This window comes from Protopterus annectens, chromosome 7.part0 (genome assembly GCF_019279795.1).
Source record: "Protopterus annectens isolate FY-2018-M chromosome 7.part0, PAN1.0, whole genome shotgun sequence".
In the NCBI taxonomy this organism is placed as follows: Eukaryota; Metazoa; Chordata; order Ceratodontiformes; family Protopteridae; genus Protopterus; species Protopterus annectens.
In genome coordinates, this window is record NC_056739.1 from 1,197,202,797 (window position 1) to 1,197,227,018 (window position 24,222).

General features: G+C 37.5%; 1 protein-coding gene and 1 non-coding gene across 3 annotated transcripts in view; both read right to left on the bottom strand.

Annotated features, from left to right (window-relative positions):
* CPEB1 (cytoplasmic polyadenylation element binding protein 1) overlaps positions 1-24,222 on the bottom strand; it is a 2,007,200-nt gene that overhangs the window by 911,875 nt on the left and 1,071,103 nt on the right. The window lies entirely within an intron of this gene.
* Positions 20,965-21,067, bottom strand: LOC122807336. Its single transcript, XR_006365646.1, has one exon. It is a non-coding gene; the product is annotated as a U6 spliceosomal RNA (small nuclear RNA).

The following is a 24,222-nucleotide window of genomic DNA, read 5'->3' on the forward strand; positions in this document are numbered from 1 at the left end:
ACCAAGAACAAGGTGGTAGCTATGGGATGGGACATTTCAATTTATCAGTTGTGGATACCAGCATCATTTTCTTAAACAAAAAACATCTTTATTAAATTATCACATATGATATAGGAAATCATACATTTATATAAATAAAAACAAACCATATTGACATTTTTAGTTGCAGACATTATACATCACTTATACTCTATCCAGGCATTGTCAAACATCAAATAGTTCATTCAAATCCTGCCTTCTTTTAAACCTCATTAATCCTCCAAAACATTATTCTGCATGTATTGTTCCCAAAATTCCCATTTTTTATGTCATTTCATCATACCTTTTTTTAAAGATCCCATTTCCATTTTTTTATCTATGTTACTATATTCACTACTTCTAGTACTGTTGGTTTAAACTTGGATTTCCATTTTCTATTAATTGTTTTTTTTTTTTGGCAGACACCATAATTAGACTGAGCAACACTTTATGTCTAGGTGATTTTGATTCTGTATCATAGCTCAAAATATAATTTCCTTAGTTATACCTGTCTGCTATTCCAGTATTTCTGATAGAGTAGTCTCCAGGGAATTTTTAAAATCTGCCAACTCATTACACTCCCAAAAAATATGTTCCCAGTTATCTCTTTCTTCCTCATCACACATCCCATATTTCCTATCTACCTGAGGAAAAATTCTTTGGAGTCAACTTGGAGTATAAAGATACCTATATAAACACTTCCAATCAAAGACCCTAAATCTTCTAGACTTTGTTGTATATTTGGGAGTCATACATATATCTCCTATGGTTTCTTTGTGAATTGCTTATCCAGTCTCTCTTCCCAGGCCTTTCTAACCTCCTCCGATTGATTCTTATAATTATCATGTAATATTTTATAGGCTATACTAATTGTCCCATTTTTAATAGCAGCTTCTATTCTAGATTCTACCAAAAACTCTGCCAGTGCAAGTCTTTTGCTTAGGAGCCCCCTGTTCCTTTTTCTTTATCTATACTCTGATATCAGTTCTTGATAGGGAAGGTAATCTCTAGCCTGCAATCCTAATAAATTCAAGGCCTCTTCCCATTCTATTACCTTCCCTCTCTAATTATTTGCTCCCAATACCTTGGTTCATTTGCCAGTTTTCTCCAGTAAATTCCAACCCTTTCTTGCCTATTGTCTGTATCCCTAATTGCAGTCATCCCTATCAGTAGAATCTCCTTTCTCCATTCCCATGTTGACTTAGTTCTTAGAATACTTTCTGCTGTTTTATAAATATAATATTCTGCATGGTTATTGCTATTCTCCTTAAGGATCTGCATCCAAAATTCCAGACTCTCCTTGTTTCTTGACCTTCACCCTGTTTCATTATCATCCCTTTCTACTTTGAATTATTGCTTTCTGCTTGTGCTTATGTATAGGAGACATAATTGTGTAGCTCTGAAATATCACTTCAAATCAGGTAATCCCAAACCACCTTGTTTTATAGGAAGGATCTGCATATCTCAATTGACTTTTGCTGTCTTTCTCTCCCAGATAAAATCCTTCGACACTTTACTATTCGCTATCCACAACTTCTCTTCTATTTGATCAAAAGGGTCTATACTATATGTTTGAAGTCTGAAAACTTCGAATCTCATATGATTGACTCCATATGAGCAAAGTTTTCAAACATCGAACATAAAATATAAACAAACTAAAAATAAAAAAAACTACCTGAACACTCTATGCAGGGGGGGCAAGCCCCCTGCACCCCCCACACCCCCCTGCTACTTAAATATACCAACTCTGAGATCGCACTACATTGAAGTGAAGGAAAATATTCCCTATGGTGATCTCCATTGAAACGTTCAATGTTTGAAAACTTCGCTCATATGATGTCAATCATATGAGAGTCGAAGTTTTCAAACTTCGAACTTATAATATAGACCTGATAAAAATATGCTTGATCTGTGTATAAAACTAAAGGGACTAAAAACATTTTGACTGCTTGCATCTTGTTACCCATATCCATAAAGTACAGCTTCTAATGTCTCAGTTTTTGTATTATCTTTTGTTTAGTCTCTTCCCACATATATTCTGCCATAAAAGAATCCTTTTTAATCCACACTCCTAAGTACTTCATTTTATCATGTCCCCATAAATATGGGTATTGCTAAGCCAATTCCTGTGTGGATACATAGTTTACAGCTATTGCCTTTGTTTTATCTTCATTACTTTTGTATCCCGAAAAGACTTGAAACTGTCTCATAATGTTCCACAACACTGTCAGCATCAAATGTTGGAAGAGAAAACACTTTGTAGATTCAATGGAGCAAGAGTTTTTGACAGCATGTCATAGAAGAAACTAAGAAAGATAAATCCTGCAAATTCAAGGGGTTGAAGAGGGCAAGACTGTAGTTCTTCCAGCAAATAAGCACTCAATGGTATATTTCAGCTTAAGAGTTAATGAAGGAAGGATGGGCACTAGCATGGGGGCTGGCAGACTAAAAATAATGGGAATGGAGTGAGGGAAAGCATGGCATATTGAACAGCAGCCAAATGGATGTGTGAATTATGTTGGGTAATTAAGGAAGCATATGAAATTTTAATTTTAATTTTACTATTTTAAGTACACTTCCATGAAAATAACAGTGCATGCAGTACAAAGTTCACTGTTGCATATTAAAAACATTTTGTGTAGGAGGTGTACCCCCATACCTTCGTTACTTACATATACGAACTCTGAGGTACAAATTCTTTCTGCTTCCACTTACAGTTTCAGAATTTCAAGAAAAGTACTTATTTCCTCAGACTTGCAGTGCAAACCTGAAAATTTGTAGTTCCACACTTTTTTCTGTCTGTGTAAGGAATATTGCACTATAAATTCATCTGTGAATCTTATGATTTGCATATTGCTGATGTGATGCAGAGATAATTGAATGGTATGTCATTGCCTGTTATACACCATTGTTTTATGTCCTATTCCAACTACATTTCAGATATGTCAGAAAATCCATGCTGTTGGGTTTAAGCTTATATTTATGTATACTTTATTTAAATGTATAAAATATATGATTTTTCTTTTACTTTTGTTTTGTTTTATATGGCATTTAAACACTTATTTTGTGGTTAGCAATTAAATTTCAGGCTTGCATTAACATTCCAGTTGGCCTGCAGCAGACTGGTAGTAATTCTAAGATTCTGAATGCTTGTCATTTTGAGTTTATTTTATTACCCCTATTGTTTTCACAGGTACATATTCCGAAATATCTGCAGGTTTAAAAGATCCCACAGTATGTGTTGTCCGGCGGATGTGTTAAACACCATCAACAGTAATGTTTTCTGAATACTTTCCAGACTTTTCTTCATGCTTATCATGCCGGATGCCCCTTGGTTCATTAGGTAACAGTCGTCTTTTGTCTGGCATATAACGAAGCAACAGTTTATTTTCCTGGTTTAGGTTTCATTTCTGTCATTTACTGGATAAAGTGTGTGTTTTGTATGTGAGACAGAAAACCAAAAGCATTGTATGCAAGGAAATATCAAACTGGGTCTTTTCATTCTATGTGCACTGATATTCTGAAAGGTGTTTTAGAAAATAGCTCTTTGTCAACTTTTTTTTTTTTTTTGTTCCCCAATACTGTTTAGTTAACTGGGGTACAGCTTACCATTTTTTTAATGTAAACAGGCAATTTATTCTTCAAGGGCAGCAGGCACTGAATTTGTAGATGAAACATTGAAATATAAAGTGGTTTGCTAACAGCAACCTTTTCATTCGTTATAGATCTCTTTAATGTAGAATTATTCAGATGACTTTTACTTCTGCTGAGATTGTGCATATTGACGGATATTGGTGGATTGCAATGACAGAAGTCTGAGTGATCTTTTATGGTTGAAATGTTCTGAATCAGGCAGTTTTGTCATTATTGGTTCATATGTTTTGTTTCATTGCTTACTGGAAAAATGTTCAAAACTATACATTTAAAACATGCTCTAACAATTAGTGCTGTATTATACAAGGGATATAATTTAATTATTACATATTATAATTTAATACAGTCAGGAAGGTGAATCAAAGAACTTTTGCGTGGTCCTAAAAATGTGTGCAAGGGGCCTATGATATGAAAACAGCCCAAAGGTAAACTTAACCCACCACTGGCCAGAAGCATTTTCTTTGAATGTGGGTTTCAGTGCTGTTTTAGTGAATGTGAGTTTTAAAGGCAGAGAGGTTTTAATGCTAAGTCTATGTTCACTGTGAGACTGTATTGGTTTGTACTATAACATTTGAAATAAAAGTTTTAAATTAAATCCACATATCTGTAATCGTAGAAGCAAAGCAGAAGACAGTATGCACACTGAGAGTTTTGAACAGTGTTTATGGCAACTGGAAAGAAATAGCCAAATAATGGGATACTGGAATGGCTGCATTGGGGGGGGGGGTTCAAAATTAAACAAATTTTGCTTTCACGTACATGTCCAGAATTTTTGACGCAGAAAGTCGGCAACCCTAGATATAAAAGTGGTGGTTTTGTGAAAAATATTTGTTTTCTGATGAAGTCCGATATTAAACTGAACAAAAATGCTAAAATGCCTGGTATCTGGCTCTTTTCTATGTGGCATTGCAGTGTATTTTTGGTTGATCATGTTTTGCTATATGACCAGATAAGTGAGCTCAATGGTCAGTAAAGTGGTATTTCCCCTCAGTTATCAGCTTGAAAATGGTCTACACTTCTGGAAATAATACTTGGAAAAATAAATACAATTTATTATAAAAAGACTTCAAAGGAGGAAAAGGACTATGGTGGTGAGAAGGATGTAAGATAAATCAAAACAAGACATACTGGATGAAGTAGAGATGTCCTCCTATAGAAGAGGAAGGAGAGTGAGGACCTGATTGGGGTACACAAACTATGAACAGGTAATACAAAACATGGCTAAAGAAAAGGGCGGGGGAGGAGGCCACCAGCTTACAGGTTCTAACTTTTGTCTCAATGTAAGAAAATGTTAGAATGGAAGACAAGTGCATTGTATGAACTCCAAGGATGAGTAGCACAGTATAAAACAACACAGCAATTCAACAAAACATAGGATATGTGAAAAAAATAGATCAAATGATTATGGACAGCTACAGTATGTTAATAACAGACAAGACAGAAAAGTTAAATTACAAGTTATTTTCTGCTGTTTTTTATGTATATATAGATTTTATTATTTTACAACTTTTCTTGGTGTTTGTATTCCCAAGATCTAACATCTATATCTTCTGAGCTGTCCCTGTTTTATATTTCTGCAATACTTTTGTTGAATTATGACTGAAGTTTGATTCTAATAGACAATTTGTATTGTATGCTTTCTGTAGCATCACTTTTGCTATAATGCTTTCACTATTTCTGTCTTTTGCAGATTATTGTTGGTGATCTTGGCTTCAGCCATTGTTTACATTTATATGCTACTGTTATCTTCAACATTTTCTAAATGTTTTCTCAATGAAAGTATTATCAACATCTATGCATTGTTGTATTGGGCTTAGAAAGAGGATCATGAGCACTTTCTATGCAAGTGTTTTTTCAGAGAGTTATTCTTGAAATATAGGACCTCTTCTCATATTTCTCCTATCCTTTCTCTGTGATAGCGAAATCTGAAATAGAGCATTCTTTTCCTCTGTGGAATTCTGTACCTTAGTGTGTCTGAGATAGCATACTAGCTTCCATGTTTAAAAATTGTTTGAAAGCATACTTTTTAGACTATCATTGTAGGTATACTTTTACCTTTTTTAGAAGTTATGCTGCTGACTTGCTAACCTAATGATATGCTTAAGTGATTCCTACTAGCACTGATCAGTACTTTGTTTGGTAGAATACTCAAATGAACAAATTCCAAACTGGACTAAAGTTTACATCATAAATATCAAACCTTTACTTAAAGCTGCCCCTCCGTACTTACATACCCCCAACTTACAGCTCTGTGATTACACAACATTAGGGAACAGAGAATACTTGCATTTTATCATCCACAGTCTTTTGCATTATTAGGATAGTTATATTTAAGTCTGGGAATGTGAGGTGGAAATCACTGAGACTTACTGTTTGTAAGTTGAACACACTGAGAGTAGCATCAGCTGCCTTTATTTAGTGACTATAGCTTGATATATTTCAACATGCAATACTTTTACTGAAGCACACTTCTTACATTCTTGTATTAGAGGCTTGATAGATGACTTACTTTATTCCAGTAAGCCCAAACAGATCTAAGCAAATGATCAGATGCCTTCATTGTAAAGCTTGTTGAACTCTTTACGTTATGCTGATGTTTTTGTGCAAAAATGTTTTATCTATTTCACCACACTTTTCATCATATAAATTAAAGATTTACTTACTACTACTCCTGACATTGTTTGTCAGAGTAAATGCATTATTGAGTTATTAGTGGTGACAGTCTGTTGAGCTGCAAGGTTTTTAACAACGGGCTCTTGACTTTGTATTTTTTTAAACAATAGATATACTATTTATGTAATTTGATTTTGTTGACTGGGTATTTTTCTTATTTTTTTATATTAATCATGATTAATACATTAATGAACTTTGTTAACTGGAGTACTGGACATATCCACAAAGTACTATTTCAATCACAACCCAGGTATGAGTAAAATGCATTCACGGTAAATAGACTGGAAATACACCTGTATAACAAACATTAAAGACTATATGCTTTCACATTGAATTATGGTGGTAAATTATTACTTTAAAAATTATTTAAGATCTTGCAATACAATTTGTGGAGAGTAAAGCAGACTACACTCATAGCATCTAGAGAAGAGAGGTAAGTGGAAAGAAATTAGAGGAATATGTTAAGCAGACAAACTACAGGATACACAAATAGGAGAGAGAGAGATGAAAAATATAAACAGATTTATGTACAGAACCAAGAGGGTTATACTAAGGAATTCATAGCAGTGTCGAGTTATATCCAAGGGTAAATATCATGTTTTTTGATCCAGGTGGAGCTTACTGTGTCTTCTTATAATTTTGGAAAGTTTTGTTTGAAGTGGACATAAGATTGGTATTGTCCAATGTCAATACGGACTGTGTCCCAGAGATTTGGACTAAGAACTGAGAAGACATGGTCGATGAATCCCACTGATCATAGAACTGTAATACACTGAGACCAAAGGTAATATCTATACTGATTAGAAGAATTTTGGAGAAATGCCTCTCCTAGTCACAAGGTACAATTGTGCACCTGTACTTTGGGAAGGATGGTAGTGATTGAAGTCAAGAAAGATAAGGAAAAAGACATTATGTGAACTAGAAGTGATTCTACTGAAAGGATGCAAAATGAGCTCCATTAGTAAAAGAATGTGAAAGAGGCTGTTTTAAGAATAGACTGGAAGGCAACATAATCATGCATTCTTGCTTGACCCCTAACCACCTTCTGTGCAGGACACCCAAAGTTTGCAATAACTGTAATCAGTGGGTGACACTGCTTACCCAGGCACTGTTCATTTTTAAAATTCTTCACTGGTAATTTAGCAGACTGTAATAATGCTCTCACTGAAACCAGTGACACTGTACGAACATACACATTTGTCTAGAAGACCTCAAAAAGGAACTAAAACTGTACATGTTAAAAGCAAGCTCTCTCGGAAATGCAAGACCTGTAAATCTGAAAAATAAAATATGATGACCAAAAGAAATGTAGCTAATCTTGAAACTCAAAGTACTACCATTAAAGTGTCACTGTAGGGTGGATTTGCCCATTGTGCCCCACAGTGTAGAGTAAGTATCCCTACACCCCTGCAAGTTTATAAATACTATCTCTTAGACAGCTATACCTCAGTGTAAGGAGAATAATCCAAGGTACCATGACCTTAGTTTTGTATATTTCTTCATTTTTCAAGTTTCTGTTCCAAGAATCATAGTTACTTTCCTAATATTTTCAACATAATTTCCTGAAAAAATGTTTATACTGCCGTAACCTTATTTCTTCTTGCATATTTACAGATGTATATTTTTTCAAAAAATTGTAATGTATTGCTGCTAGAACAATTCCAGGCATTTAGAAAGGATGGTTAGAAGAATATAAACTTTAATTACATTAAAGTTAAATGTTAAATATTCAGAAAATGTTTCATGTAATGACTTAACACATTCTTTAAATGCTATATCCATTTGTAACTGACTCTTAAAGTTTTCATAATTTGATATGAAGAGTTGGTGTATAGTTTAAGTACTAAGGATGAAAGCAAAGTCAAGATTTCTTTGCAGAGTGTAGATATAAAATGAAACTAATGTACTTTAAAGTAAACATGCACTTACGACTTGAAAAAAGGTGGCTATTAAGTAAAATATATGCCTATAACTTAAAACAGAAGAGTTGATTTGACATTCAGACTGACTAGCAAAAAATTTAGAAAAGAATCTGGTCATGTTTACACTTTACAATTATCCTCATAACCAGATTTAGTGATCACGGCACCAGAGTATATCTGAGACTGTTATGCAATTTATCCAAAGGCCAGCATCAAAAAGAGGATACCTCATGAAAACAGGCTTGTTATGACCTATGAAAGATTTATTCCTTTTAAATGCACCGGGATGCCCTGCATGGTTGTAAGCCCTGGCGTGAGCTACTAATAAGTCAAGACAATCTGGTAAATTCAGGAAATAAAACCACAAAGTATGTGAAATGATCTGATTAATATCAAGTCAGAATGTATGCTTATTGGTGCAAATATATTATGTTGTTTAATGGAATCCTCAACTGTTTTTGTCAGCTGCACATTTTCTTAGTCTGTGTTCAACTACATGTCCGTGTGGTTTCTTGAATAAACTGAAATATGTACGCATGTCTTTTGAACGCCCGCGGTTGGGTGGGTGGTCGAAAGACATGCATAAATGGGCGTGCCTTCATTGAAGGTTGAACATCAAGCTGGCACCTTGGCATTCGTGAATATCTATTGCCAATCATTAGCGGACCGGAGTTCCGCTGTGGCGACCCCTAACCGGGAAAAGCCGAACGACGACAACAACAACGATCTTTTAAATCTATTACAGCCACATGTATGTCACTTATTGTTCACTTTATAAGAAATGTTAGCCTTGTCTGCATGGGATCACTAGTTCATGCAGTGCTATTTATTTAGCATTGCTGTTTCTATGGAAATTTGGGCACGGTAAGGAACACTTTCCTCCTGGATACAGAGTACCAAATACCATCTAAATAGCACTGACAGTGTAATTTATGTATACCCCTATTCCACGTCATGTATACATAATGAATATTCATTACCGATGTGATCTCTACACCAGTGATGGCAAACCTTTTTGGGCTCCGTGTGTCAAAAATTCAGAAAATGACTATCTTGATTCCGCTGGAGTCTCACCCCCCCCCCCCCAAACAAAAGAGAAATTATTTTTTACACATTCATTTATTTTAAAAAAATACAGTCCTCGTGTGCTGCTATATATTATAAAAGTAAAAGAAAAATCAGTGACTTACAATAGAGAAAACAATATGCTCACTAATAGTTGGGCTTAAAACAGTGCACCAAAAAATTACCCTACTTTTAATAGTAATTTTGAATTGAACTGAAAAAATGTGGAATACTTTGCATTTGATTTGATTAACATCAATTAATGACTTTTTTGTTGCTGAGTTTTAATTGATAAGTGCAGGTTCACATATTTCTTGTATTTTTTCTCATTCAGTTTCTTTGGTAACTTGGGTGTTGTTCAATGTCATGGCGTGTCATAGGTTCACCATCACTGCTCTGCACAGAAGGTAGGTAATGAATATTCATGAAGTGAGCAGTTTCTAGTCACAGCAATGGCAAATGTGCTTCTAGGATGACAGCTGTTCTTCCACTACAAACTTGACAAAGTCAAAGAAAGCTTTTGCTGTAATGCTCTTGTGTGAGAGCATCACTTATGTACCATCATTGCAGATACTCATGTTGTCATATTCTGAAGAAAGAACAATAGTTTATTATAGTTATTTCTAGTTAGTGCTTGCATCTAACTTTTAGTGCAGTTTTAGCTGGTATGTCATACAGTGAGTTTTTTAAAATTATTCTTTTTTTTTGTATTTTGTTTTGCTATAGTGTGCCACTTTTCAAATATTATGGTAATTCACTTAAAGCTAATAGAATAGCATTTGCAACAACATTCATTTCCTGAATAATAAGTAATCCTCTAATGCCTGGCATTATTGACTACATCCCCCTACATGTGCAAATTCATTATTTCAAGCAGGTGACCTGTCAAGGTTAATATATACGTGGTATAATGGATTTGCACTAATCAGACACATTATGAATGCCTGAAACAGGGCCTAGAAAGGCACAGGAAAGGAGTTAGGAGATGGCATTTTGCTATCAGTAAAAGAGTTGTGGTCATATGCTGCAGTGCACTTCTAAACAAAATACTATACTGCAGTCAATTTCTTGCCCTGACACAGATGGTTTACAGACATTGAGAAACGTTTGTGTCATGCCACTTCAAGTTGAAAATAATAAAGAGAATGAATTAGCCCAAACCTATATGGTGGTATGTAAATTTATAGATAAGCTACTACAAGGAATAAATATGAATAAAAGAGACAGAAAAACACAGCAGTGAGTTTTGGGTTTGATAATGAACTTTTCTGATACACCCTTTACCATCTTCAGTTTCATGTGATATCAAATATAATCATGGTAGAGACAGACCAGCACTAAAATGTTTTCAAGCACATGAAGCTCTAACTTAATTGGAAATTCTTGTGCAAAACAAAACATTATGATTGGAATGTTCATCATACCACTAATGTGTTCTCAAAATGGATTTGAGGAAATTCACTTTTGATGCCTTTGCTCTCGAGGTGAATATCTTGAATTCCATATTATTCTTATTAACTGGTTAAGATTGGGAGGCCCTGTCACAATCTTCTATGTTACACATATCTTGGGAGAGAGTTGAGAAGACACATGATCTGGACCTATAAGATCCTGATGTAAATGCAGTGAAGGTTTGCAGAAAAAGAATGAGGTACTGTGATTGGACAACTGGAAAGGTGAAGGAGTAAGAGAATTATGAAGGTTCAGATCCAGAATTAGGCAACATTATTTCACATGGCTGTTAATGGGTTCATGGAATAGGTAACCTACCTGCTGAACAATCGCCAGGCAATTACAGAGGAGGACATGGCTGAAATGTATAATCCTAGGACAGGATCAGTCCAGTCCAGTCCAGTTTTTGCCTTTGCCCCAAGGTGCAGGAACCTCAAGGTTGATTATACTAAATCTGGAGGTTTAGGTTCAAGCACATTGCATGTGTGTGAGGATCTTGTTTCCACAGAAGAACTGTCCTCTTTGAAAGCAAGTCAGTGTCTTTATTTCTGACTGACTTGTTTTTTGATTAAATGACTTTTGCACAAATGACATGGTTCCCATGGAATGCCTTGCTCATTTGATTGTGGAATATGATTTGACAAATTAAATTAAGAGATGTTTGGTCAGACATATGAGAACAAAAGCAGATAACAGTGAGGCAGAGCAGCTACATCATACAGGTCACTGAACAGGCTCAAGGCTGCCTTCCTCCAATTTGTGTTTATTCGTGGGAAGCATGACAGAACACATGGGAGGGACTGCTGCTGAGTCATGAACTGAAACAATGAACTTTGTGAAAGCGTCTTCAAACTTCCTGCATTTTTAAATACACTTTATTTGAGAGGGATGCAGTCTCAGAACATGTACAATTTTGTTCTGACCTTTCTAAGACCATCTTCTAGGCAGTCAACTGTGGATACTCTACAGGCAGGTAGGAAGGGAAGAAGGGACTGGATCAGATGCCATTTAATTTACTAAGGTTGTTGTGAAGTTAGTTACCCTTTCCAATGTTCTTGGGGAGGCTTCAGCATAGACCAGCCTAGCAGTTTTCATCTGCATCTCACCTGACACATTCACCAAGTCACAGACAGATGGAAGGACAGACCTACAGATACAGACATGTCCACAAGTACATAGACAGACACACACACATACATGACATGATGGTAGGCATGCATATTTCTGCGTTTGGCTATCAGTCTACTGACACTCTCTGTATTCTGTTTCTGGTGATACTTGCAGAGTAGAGTTGTTAGTCTCCTTCCTACAAAGAAAATAAGAACTAATTGATAGTCATTCCATCTCTCCCTCCCTTCTCCCCCTCCCACCATTAGCCGACCCTCCAACTTCCTTGGCTATTTGCTAGATGTGAGTCACCAGTAATGAAATCAGCTTATCTGTCACAATAGCAGTGATATGCAACATTTTCTTCATTGGTCAAGTTCTAATGAATGCTAGAGTTTAAACAACCAACACTGCTTATTCAGCTGACAGCAGTTTGGTCAGTTTGCCACCTGCTGATCTGGTGGATTACTCAGTGTGTGTGGAGTGGGAGAATTCATGCATGCATGTAATAGTGGAAAACAGCTCTTTGCTCACCTCCACAAGCACCTGCTGATACAGGTAATGCAGGTAAGTGCAGATTTCAGTGCTCAAGAACATGTTCTCATTTTATGATTGAACATGGAAGTAAGCATGGGGCTGTGCTAGGTGCAGCAGGGTTACAGACACTAATATTTTCAAGAAATCTTTGCTTTCATGTGTGTAGGGGGTTGTAATTGGCAGCTGGTCCCAGTGTAGTACTGGGTTTATGTCTGGCCCCATTTCAGATTTGACTCTGATGTGCTTCATTCTTTGGATCATGGTGCAGTCTTGGAGGAGATTTTATAAAATTGCATGGGATAAGGACATATCCCACCAAAAAAAAAAGTTTTACTTCTTTTTTTTTCCTTGTCAAAGAACTTACATCTTCATATAGATTCCTGAGTCTATTGTCTTTTACCAAGTAATTTGCTGGTGAATCCAAATACAAGTCCACTGAACTCATTAGCATTCAGTGTGACAATACAGACAAAAAGGAACATGTACAAATAATTTAATCTATGTCAAAAACCTGCACCCATGACAGCCTGTATGGATGTTGGAGGGGCTGCAGTGTGAGGATGTGATTGTGCCTCCAATGTCAACTCATTCACCCTGGGGGAAGGGAGGCAGCCTAAGCTTACTACAGTCAGCAGTGTCTAAGCCTGATGAATAACTTTAAGCAATGAGCCACTTGGCTGGGAGATCGCACATACATAGAAACATACATGCACCTCCTGAGTGCAGTGATAGCAGAACTGACAAGGCTGTAGCAAGTCGAGGGGGTTAGGGCACATTCCCCTGCAGCAGTATAATGCTGCACCACTGTCCTTGATCTTCTCACCTGTGCTGGACATGGGTCAGGTCCAGCAGACCCAGTGAAGGAGAAGACAAGCTGGTTGCAGCTGATGGTCAGCTGCAGGGAGGGGAAAAGAAAAAAAATGCTTTGGTTCAGAACATGCTTCTCTGGAGGCAGAATGGATGCCCACTCAAGAGAAGACAAAACAAAATAGCACATTTAAAATATACTTCATGGACAAAATTGGAAAATTGTACATGTGATTAGGCTCCCTAAGGAAATGCACTATTGCTTGAGACCATTGTTGACTGTTGCTAAATGTCTCAAGATTGAAACCATTAAAAACAGTGCATTTCAAATTCAAAAATTAATAACAGTGTTTGGCTTGTAGGCATATCTAAGAGAGACAGATTTACTTGCTTAACTTAAGACTTGTTTAATTATTGTTTTTGTTTGCTTCTATCCTCTTACACGACCAAGGAACACCAAACTCAGGTTCTCTATTTATTAATTTTGTTTGCTACTGTCCACTCACCTGGCCTCAGTACTCCAGCTGCAAGACCCGCACAATCCATTTGCTCATCCCACCACTACTACAGCCCCCAAAGTATTGCAGTAGGGTGGGGTGTCTCCTTGTAAAGATGATGATCTCAGCAGCATGGTAGTAAAGGAGGTGACCGTCGCTGATTGAGTGTCTGCACAGGCCATCACATTAGTGATAGAGTATGATTTAATTTATTCAGCTCATCTGCTGCATGCAGGTGAACAATGTAACCAATATACTGCAAATGCATATTTCCATAGAGAGTCTATATGTTTATAAGGTGCTTTCCTGTGTTACTGTTATGGTGGTCTTTATTTTTCCCTCTAAAGCAAAGATCCAGACCTTGTTATCTGAGAAAGATGTTCCAGCAGTGTGAGAAAGGAAGGGGGGAATTGGCTTTTCTTTTTAATTTTATTTATTAACCAGGTATGCCCACTGGACACAAGCGTCTCTTTACAGGGATGACCTGGGAAGACTTTCTGGTTTAGTAACTTGCCCAAAGTCACATGGTAGGCCAATGGATGTTGAGGGACTCAAACTCTGCATTACAGGAAGCATCTCATTAATGAGGCATAACCTTAATCCTCTGCATTAACAGCTAGAACAAAAATTATGCATCTGACAATCTGTTTTCCTTCTCTGTTTTCTCCTGATGATCATCAGCCTTCTCTTGATCAATTGACCCATTCATTCCCTTCTCATCGAGGATGATAGCCAGGTGAGATGAGCCATCAAGGGGTGGATCATGAGTTTTCTTGTTATGGACCTAACTCCGTGCAGATGCTCAGCAAGGAATGGAAGAAGGGTGTGCAGTGGACTGAATACACTAGTCAACCCTCACTTTCACCAGGGATGTTGTTACAAAGCAAGCCCACCCCCTTCCCTCAAGCATGGGAAATAGTTTCTATATTCTCCACACTTCCTTTTGTGCTCCCTGAGTGTCCACATTCATCACCCCCTCCCTCCCTCAGGGAGAGGTGAGACTGCCGTACCCCTTCAATCTGCACCCTTCCTGTCTGGCTTCTCCAGTGCCAGGGACATTAATTGAATGTTAGACACGCTGCAGTTAGGTCTCCCCAACCCTCTACACCATGGAGCATACCTGACCTTCTACTTGTATCTTTTCTTCCCAGCAACAAAGCTGAATATGGATTTCTAATAATACAGATGGGCAGGCATTATCTGACCGCTCACCATACCTCTTAACCTGGAAACATCAAAAATCTGGACAAGGCCCATGAAAAATAGGTACAAATCTGTACGCTGATTAACATCTAATTTGCATACATAATTATGTAACCCCACCCACTCCAATGTAATTGTGGGATACCAGCTTTCGAACGCAAATTAAAGAACAGACAACCAAACCATGGCACCAGAGTCCCCCTGCAGCCATTGCAGTGTCCTGTTACCTGGCTATTTTGCCCCATTTACCATAAACACTAATGTATGCATTACTGCTTTACTTCTACAATGATTTGAATTTTTATTTTTATATTTTACAGCACAACAATGCAGAAACACTAAAATGCATCATATGGTAAACAAAGCAATACTGTCTCACAATGAAAATAGGCTTGACATTAAACTTTGCCCTTGAAACTCACATTCATTGAAACAGCATTGAAACCCACACGCCACACCACATCCAAAGAAAATGCATCTGGTCAGTGGTGGATAAAGATTACCTTTGGGCTGTTTTCAAATCATTGGCCCCTTGCACACAAAACAAAAAACATACATGTGTTCTTTTCTTTATACACCTTCCTGACTTTATTAAATTATATTCCTTGTTGTATAATGGTTTGGCAAAACAATAAAAATGATTATTGAAAAAAAAAAATTATATTCCTTGTATAACACACGTTAGAGAGCATTTTAAATTTATTGTTTGAACATCACCAGTAATCTGTACTGCAGGCAATGAAACAAAACACATGAACTAATAATGACAAAGCTGCACAATTCAGTACTTTTCCATCATAGAAGTTTGCTTCCACACCCACACTATAAATAGAATGACAGTAGTGTAAGCCATAGGCATCTTGCACAGTGTATCGCACTTGAATTTGGGGGGAGGGGGACAAAGGGTCAACCAGGGACACATTTTAAACATTGCTTGTATAATTTTGTAAAGTTGTTAGAATAAAATGTTGTGCTACCATCATGCATTTCACTGGCAGGTTTTGAACACAGGACTCTATGCACTACATTCAGAACAACATACCACTATCCCAAATCAGCAGCTGCCTGAAAAATAGGAAGACTAAAATTTAATAGCCATCATTTAGTGAATTCATTTCTCACTTCTCAACATAACTCAACCTCAACACAAAAAACATGGACAAACAACAAAGCCAATAGGGGAATACAAATTCAGTTCTCACTTCTCACTCACCATATCTCTGAACTGTTAGCACAAAAACAATAATAGGGGAATACAAATTGTATGCTCACTTCTTATCATAGCTCTAAACTCTTAGCACAAAAAAAAAACATGTTCTCACTTATCATAGCTCTCAACTCACTCAGAAATGGTGGTAGCTAGGGATAGTAGGCTCTTTTTACCCTGTACTAAAGGTACAGGGTTTGAGCCTGAATACCTCTAGCCACCAAGCCCATTATATGGGGGCATTTACACACGCACACACGTACTCGTTCCTTACCTGTTTCAGCTTCTGTTCAGTAGGGGATAGTGTTAGAAGTTGCAAAGAATATTGTGAAGCGTATATTAGGATTTAAAGTTTGGGCTAAGAGAATACAGGAGTTAAACTCTGTGCTTCATATGCACGTTGCAGACATACAATTAAAACAAGTTGGAACTGTTTGTCAGAAAATAAACTAAGACATATTGGGTAAATATCATTTATGATTATTAGTATTTTGGTTAAGGCTCTGCATATGGTTTGTTTTTCAAAGTGCAGTATAAGTTTATTTTTAAAGGATGTGTAGTTTAAGTCAGTAATTGTGAAAGCTTACTCCTGAAGTTGCCTACATAAAATCTGAAGAGGGCATTTCTGTACAAATCTTCAAAATGTGTTAGTTTGTACTAGTACTTTGTTAGGTGACAGCAGTGTTAGGGTGAGGTTTCAACTGATGTAACGGTTGGCTGCCCTGAACTGGGATGCAGATATTTATGGACGCTATTTAGGATGCTAAGGTCTAGTTTATTACTGAAGGATGGCTGGATAATTTTGTGATAAGATACAGTGCTTGGTTGTAACCGGAGAACTAAGGATGAGCCTAACAGTTTCTTGATAGGTTTGTTCTGGAGAGAAAAAGGTTTTTGATAAGCCTCTGTAAGCTTTACAGTTGCAGAATAGTTTGAAATATATCTGAGAACTTTAGCTGTTATTTTGCTTTACGAGTTGTGTGCGACAAAACACATACATAAAATGTGGCTGTATTAGTTCAGTATGACAAAACACGCAGATAAAATTTGGTTGGAGGAGTTAGGTAGGTGCTAACTAGCTTGACAAATAAATGACAAAAAACATACATAAAATTTAGCTGTAGGAGATAGGTTTGTTGGTATGTGCCCTAAGGAACAGGAAAATAACACAACACACACACACGTACTTGTTCCTTACCTGTTTCAGCGTCTGTTCAGTTGCTGCCGCCATTAATCCATTGCTCTGCGCTTCAGCTTCCCGGCTTGGTGAACTGCTCTTTGCTGCCATTAATCCCTGCTGTTGTTGCTGCCATATCCCTGCTTCTGTTGAACTGCTCTGCACAAGCGTCTGCCATACCATATCCCCCGAACTGCTCTGCACAACCAATCCTGGCTCCTCAGCGAAAGAACTGCTCTGCAGAAGTGTTTAGCTTCCCTGTTCTGTTCAGTAATCCTGCACAAGCACGGCTTGCCACTTGCAATTCCCGCTGTTTTAAAATTTAAGTCAGCCAGCCGGAAATGACGATATGAGCTCCTTCAGCTCAATTCCGACTGGCTGGTAGCCTGACGGAGCTGACGTCATTGCGCACGTGATGACGTCAGCTCCGACAGCGCGAAAATTTAAAAAAAGCTAAGAAAAATCAGAAATGAAGGGGTGCCACTCGGGAATCGTGGCACCCCTTCATTTGGACCCCAAAACTCAGTAAAAACCGAGTAATTCGGAATGGTTGGGAGGTCTGACATGGATTCAGAGCTGGTCATAATGCAACCACAGTTACAGTAAAACCTGTTGAATATGTGTCAGTCATACCTCTCAACCTGGAAACATCAAAAATCTGGACAAGGCCCATGAAAAATAGGTACAAATCTGTACGCTGATTAACATCTAATTTGCATACATAATTATGTAACCCCACCCACTCCAATGTAATTGTGGGATACCAACTTTCGAACGCAAATTGAAGAACAGACAACCAAACCATGGCACCAGAGTCCCCCTGCAGCCATTGCAGTGTCCTGTTACCTGGCTATTTTGCCCCATTTACCATAAACACTAATGTATGCATTACTGCTTTACTTCTACAATGATTTGAATTTTTATTTTTACATTTTACAGCACAACAATGCAGAAACACTAAAATGCATCATATGGTAAACAAAGCAATACTGTCTCACAATGAAAATAGGCTTGACATTAAACTTTGCCCTTGAAACTCACATTCATTGAAACAGCATTGAAACCCACACGCCATACCACATCCAAAGAAAATGCATCTGGTCAGTGGTGGATAAAGATTACCTTTGGGCTGTTTTCAAATCATTGGCCCCTTGCACACAAAACAAAAAACATACATGTGTTCTTTTCTTTATACAGCTTCCTGACTTTATTATATTCCTTGTATAACACACGTTAGAGAGCATTTTAAATTTATTGTTTGAACATCACCAGTAATCTGTACTGAAGGCAATGAAACAAAACACATGAACTAATAATGACAAAACTGCACAATTCAGTACTTTTCCATCATAGAAGTTTGCTTCCACACCCACACTATAAATAGAATGACAGTAGTGTAAGCCATAGGCATCTTGCACAGTGTATCGCACTTGAATTTGGGGGGGAGGGGGACAAAGGGTCAACCAGGGACACATTTTAAACATTGCTTGTATAATTTTGTAATGTTGTTAGAATAAAATGTTGTGCTACCATCATGCATTTCACTGGCAGGTTTTGAACACAGGACTCTATGCACTACATTCAGAACAACATACCACTATCCCAAATCAGCAGCTGCTGAAAAATAGGAAGACTAAAATTTAATAGCCATCATTTAGTGAATTAATTTCTCATTTCTCAACATAACTCAACCTCAACACAAAAAACATGGAAAAACAACAAAGCCAATAGGGGAATACAAATTCAGTTCTCACTTCTCACTCACCATATCTCTGAACTGTTAGCACAAAAACAATAATTGGGGAATACAAATTGTGTGCTCACTTCTTATCATAGCTCTAAACTCTTAGCACAAAAAAAAACATGTTCTCACTTATCATAGCTCTCAACTCACTCAGAAATGGTGGTAGCTAGGGATAGTAGGCTCTTTTTACCCTGTACTAAAGGTACAGGGTTTGAGCCTGAATACCTCTAGCCACCAAGCCCATTATATGGGGGCATTTACACACACACACACGTACTCGTTCCTTACCTGTTTCAGCTTCTGTTCAGTAGGGGATAGTGTTAGAAGTTGCAAAGAATATTGTGAAGCGTATATTAGGATTTAAAGTTTGGGCTAAGAGAATACAGGAGTTAAACTCTGTGCTTCATATGCACGTTGCAGACATACAATTAAAACAAGTTGGAACTGTTTGTCAGAAAATAAACCAAGACATATTGGGTAAATATCATTTATGATTATCAGTATTCTGGTTAAGGCTCTGCATATGGTTTGTTTTTCAAAGTGCAGTATAAGTTTATTTTTAAAGGATGTGTAGTTTAAGTCAGTAATTGTGAAAGCTTACTCCTGAAGTTGCCTACATAAAATCTGAAGAGGGCATTTCTGTACAAATCTTCAAAATGTGTTAGTTTGTACTAGTACTTTGTTAGGTGACAGCAGTGTTAGGGTGAGGTTTCAACTGATGTAACGGTTGGCTGCCCTGAACTGGGATGCAGATATTTATGGACGCTATTTAGGATGCTAAGGTCTAGTTTATTACTGAAGGATGGCTGGATAATTTTGTGATAAGATACAGTGCTTGGTTGTAACCGGAGAACTAAGGATGAGCCTAACAGTTTCTTGATAGGTTTGTTCTGGAGAGAAAAAGGTTTTTGATAAGCCTCTGTAAGCTTTACAGTTGCAGAATAGTTTGAAATATATCTGAGAACTTCAGTTGTTATTTTGCTTTAAGAGTTGTGTGCAACAAAGCACATACATAAAATGTGGCTGTATTAGTTCAGTATGACAAAACACGCAGATAAAATTTGGTTGGAGGAGTTAGGTAGGTGCTAACTAGCTTGACAAATAAATGACAAAAAACATACATAAAATTTAGCTGTAGGAGATAGGTTTGTTGGTATGTGCCCTAAGGAACAGGAAAATAACACAACACACACACACGTACTTGTTCCTTACCTGTTTCAGCGTCTGTTCAGTTGCTGCCGCCATTAATCCATTGCTCTGCGCTTCAGCTTCCCGGCTTGGTGAACTGCTCTTTGCTGCCATTAATCCCTGCTGTTGTTGCTGCCATATCCCTGCTTCTGTTGAACTGCTCTGCACAAGCGTCTGCCATACCATATCCCCCGAACTGCTCTGCACAACCAATGCTGGCTCCTCGGCGAAAGAACTGCTCTGCAGAAGTGTTTAGCTTCCCTGTTCTGTTCAGTAATCCTGCACAAGCGCGGCTTGCCACTTGCAATTCCCACTGTTTTAAAATTTAAGTCAGCCAGCCGGAAATGACGATATGAGCTCCTTCAGCTCAATTCCGACTGGCTGGTAGCCTGACGGAGCTGACGTCATTGCGCACATGATGACGTCAGCTCCGACAGCGCGAAAATTAAAAAAAAGCTAAGAAAAATCGGAAATGAAGGGGTGCCACTCGGGAATCATGGCACCCCTTCATTTGGACCCCAAAACTCAGTAAAAACCGAGTAATTCGGAACGGTTGGGAGGTCTGCCACTCACTGGTTTATAAGTTCATGGGTAAATACCAGGCTATCAGTCTGCAGACTATTACAAGCCTAGCCAATAACCACAGGTGAGAATTAAACCCTATACCTTGTCTCTGTAAAGTAAAGACCTTAACCATTATGACAATCCTGCCCCAAACTATGGAACGCTTCATGAATTTGCATGTCATCCTCGCACAGGAGCCAAGATAATCTTCACTATATCATTCCAGTTTTAGTCTATGTGCTACCAAAGCTTGGTTAACTTATGTTTTCACTAAATTAGGCTATACCTTCCTGACTAGAAATGGCCCCTTAAAAATTTTAAAGGGGCATAAGGCACATTGTATCATGACCAGTTCAGTGGCTAACTTATCATCTGGGATTTATGTTATCATCACATGCAGAACTGATATGAGCAACATGCAAAATTACATAAGAGAAAATATGCTTCTGCGGCCACAGGTGCAATATGCTCAGAATTTTCATGAACTGCAAGAATTCTAAACCACTAATGCAGTGCCTGAAAACTTTACTACTACATATGTTACTGATCAGTTTTTCAAAATACCCAAAGTAGATATTTATATTGGCAAACTAAATGAGGAGTTTCAGAATCCATACTTAGACACTAGCAAGTGTCTGTCTCACCAACAATCAGAAGAATAGTTGTGTAGAAGCATATATAAAGTCAGTTAAACTGAAATAAGACTGGATATCTTGAACAAACTATGTTCTGGAGGTGGGATGCACAGACTGCATCTATCTACTATCTGTAAACATTTACTCCATTTCAGGGTTAGAGACAGATAGAACCTGTCCTAAAAACACTAAATGCAGGCAAGATACTGGAATGGTAATCTATCACAGGGCAATAGTACATGAGCACACACATTTAAGATCAACTTCAAAGCAGCAAATCATCCTCCGTGATACGTTCCTGGGAAGAAACCCATAAATGTACAAGAAGAATATATTGACTACACGCAGTAACAGTAGGGCAGGCCTCAGCGGCATACTCTCAGGAAAACACCTCCAGAAAATTAAATTGTATTGCAAAAAAAAAAAAAAAAGAAGCACCAACTACTCTGGCATCCATTTAATTTCTATATCATATAAAAAATAAACAAAACCACATGTTGCTGCAGTTAACAGTAGATGTAGGTATATGGGGCTATCTCTTTCATTTCAGAAATAAGACTGGCTCAAGTTTTTTTTTGTTTGTTTGTTTTAGTTTCATTTACTTTGGTCATTGTGGCACATCTTCTACTTCTTTTGGCTTTTTCCCGGTTAGGGGTCGCCACAGCGGATCACCTGTCCGCTCAGGATTGGCAGTGGAGTTTTACAGTGTCGTGTTGCCAGCCCGGCGCCCAACCTTCCACAGAAGGCACACACACACTCACACCTAGGGCCAATTTAGAGTGTCCAATCCACCTGCAGCATGTTTTTGGGATGTGGGAGGAAACCGGAGGAAACCCACGCAACCAGAGGGAGGACATGCATACTCCGCACAGAAGGCACCCGAGCCGAGGATCGAACTGGAGAACCTCTTGCTGTGAGGCGACAATGCTAACCACTGCACCACCGCGGCCGCCCACTTTGGTCGTTGTGGCACATAATATTCATTTTTGTACTGTGCAGATGACATCTAGTGGTCAACTTTTGTGAGGCGTTGATGGCTAAAATTAGTTTAACATTTGGTCCGGTTAACTGATGTTTTATTAGCAACTGAGCAGAAGTACCTTACAGATTTCATGATTTACTAACTGCTGCTGTAGGTGTGCCTCACTCAGATTTTAAGTTATATACATATTATGGCTTTATTCCTTACACTTTTTTGATGATATAAAGACTGCAATCCTCAGCAAGGACATTTTCTGCTAAAATTTATAGAACAGAAAATATGAAATGTCTAAATGTACATTTACGTTTAAGATACTGTCTTAAAAAACTGACGCTAGGCTTGGAATGTAACTTTGTGGCTGTTTAAGAGAATGCACTTCATAACTTCTTCAGTATTGTGTTCTGACTAACTGAGAAGGAGAAGCTGCAATTCATAATAGGTCTGTTGAATGCAAGTTATAAATGTAGCTATTATTCTCCGTTTTGTTTTTTGCTTCCCTTTGGCTGCTTAATACAAGCACTGAGGTCATTAGCTAAAGGAGTTCCCAATGACTAATGGTTGCAGGAAGTACAATTAGCTGAAAAGAGTGATTCATTTTATTGCATTCAGAAGTGTGTTTGTTTAATCTACTCTCTTGTTCTTGTCTTAAGGATTTTCTTACATGAGAATTCTGTTGATGTTTCTAAAGCAGTATATCATCACTGATTAAGAACAAATTTGATCTTAATTTTTTTTCTTGATGTAGTATAACATTTATGAGTAAACATACAGGTGAAAATATGCTGTTTACATTTCAAGTATTTTTTTACAGATGTGATATTAGTGTGATAGGCTTTTATACCTGTAAATTGTACATTTTTTATTTGCTTTATTATTACAAAGCAGGCCTGGGAATTCATGTATTCTGACCGCCAACAGTTACCAATAGTGGCAACTGGTATCTCTTCCAACTGACAGGATAAAAGGAAAAAAAAAAAAAAAACATCAAAAAACAAAGCAACTTTCACACCACTCATTTTGACAAAAACATTTAGTACATGACCCAAAACTCTGTGTAAAATATACATTTGTGACAGTATTCAGTATAGGAAATTTACAGTGACAAGATTTCATTTTAGGGACCTTAAATTAAACGCACATTATGTGCTTTTCAACTTAGAGCACTAGCCATCATCTGGAAACATGCATTTTGAGGATGGGCAGCAAACTGTGACAGATCAGGAAAACTAATGGTTTAAACAAAGCATTTGTCATCCAGTCCTATTCAACTTCAAGGAAATCTTTTTTATATATAAAATGCACATAGGATGGAAAAATAAAGCCACGGTGCATGACTGTTTGGCTTAGGCTGTCTTACTTTTTAGACAAACTGTTATCAGAAGCTTCCTGTTACAAAGGCAATGCAACGTCAGTAGTCCTACCCATAAGTGCAAGATCTTTTCCAAAGTATCTTCTCCAAGCACAACTCAAAGTCAATACAATATATAAATAATTTCTCCTCACTGACTAACCATCAGTGTAACATGTTGCATTATCATTAGAACAAGACCACCAACCCATGTTTCTCAATGGTGGATTATTGCAAAGAAGACTGTATTTAAATCTTGAAAGAAATATTGACTGTTTGATTCATTTTGGACTGGGATTTCATTTGTGTAATGAGGAATATGCTATATGCAAACAATACAGAAAAGGTTTTGATTTCCAGGGTGTTTGAGAGTTGGCAGGTGGTTCTGTTCTGCTATGGTGATCAGCAAATTATTTTCCCTGAATATCCCTCTTTTAGACTT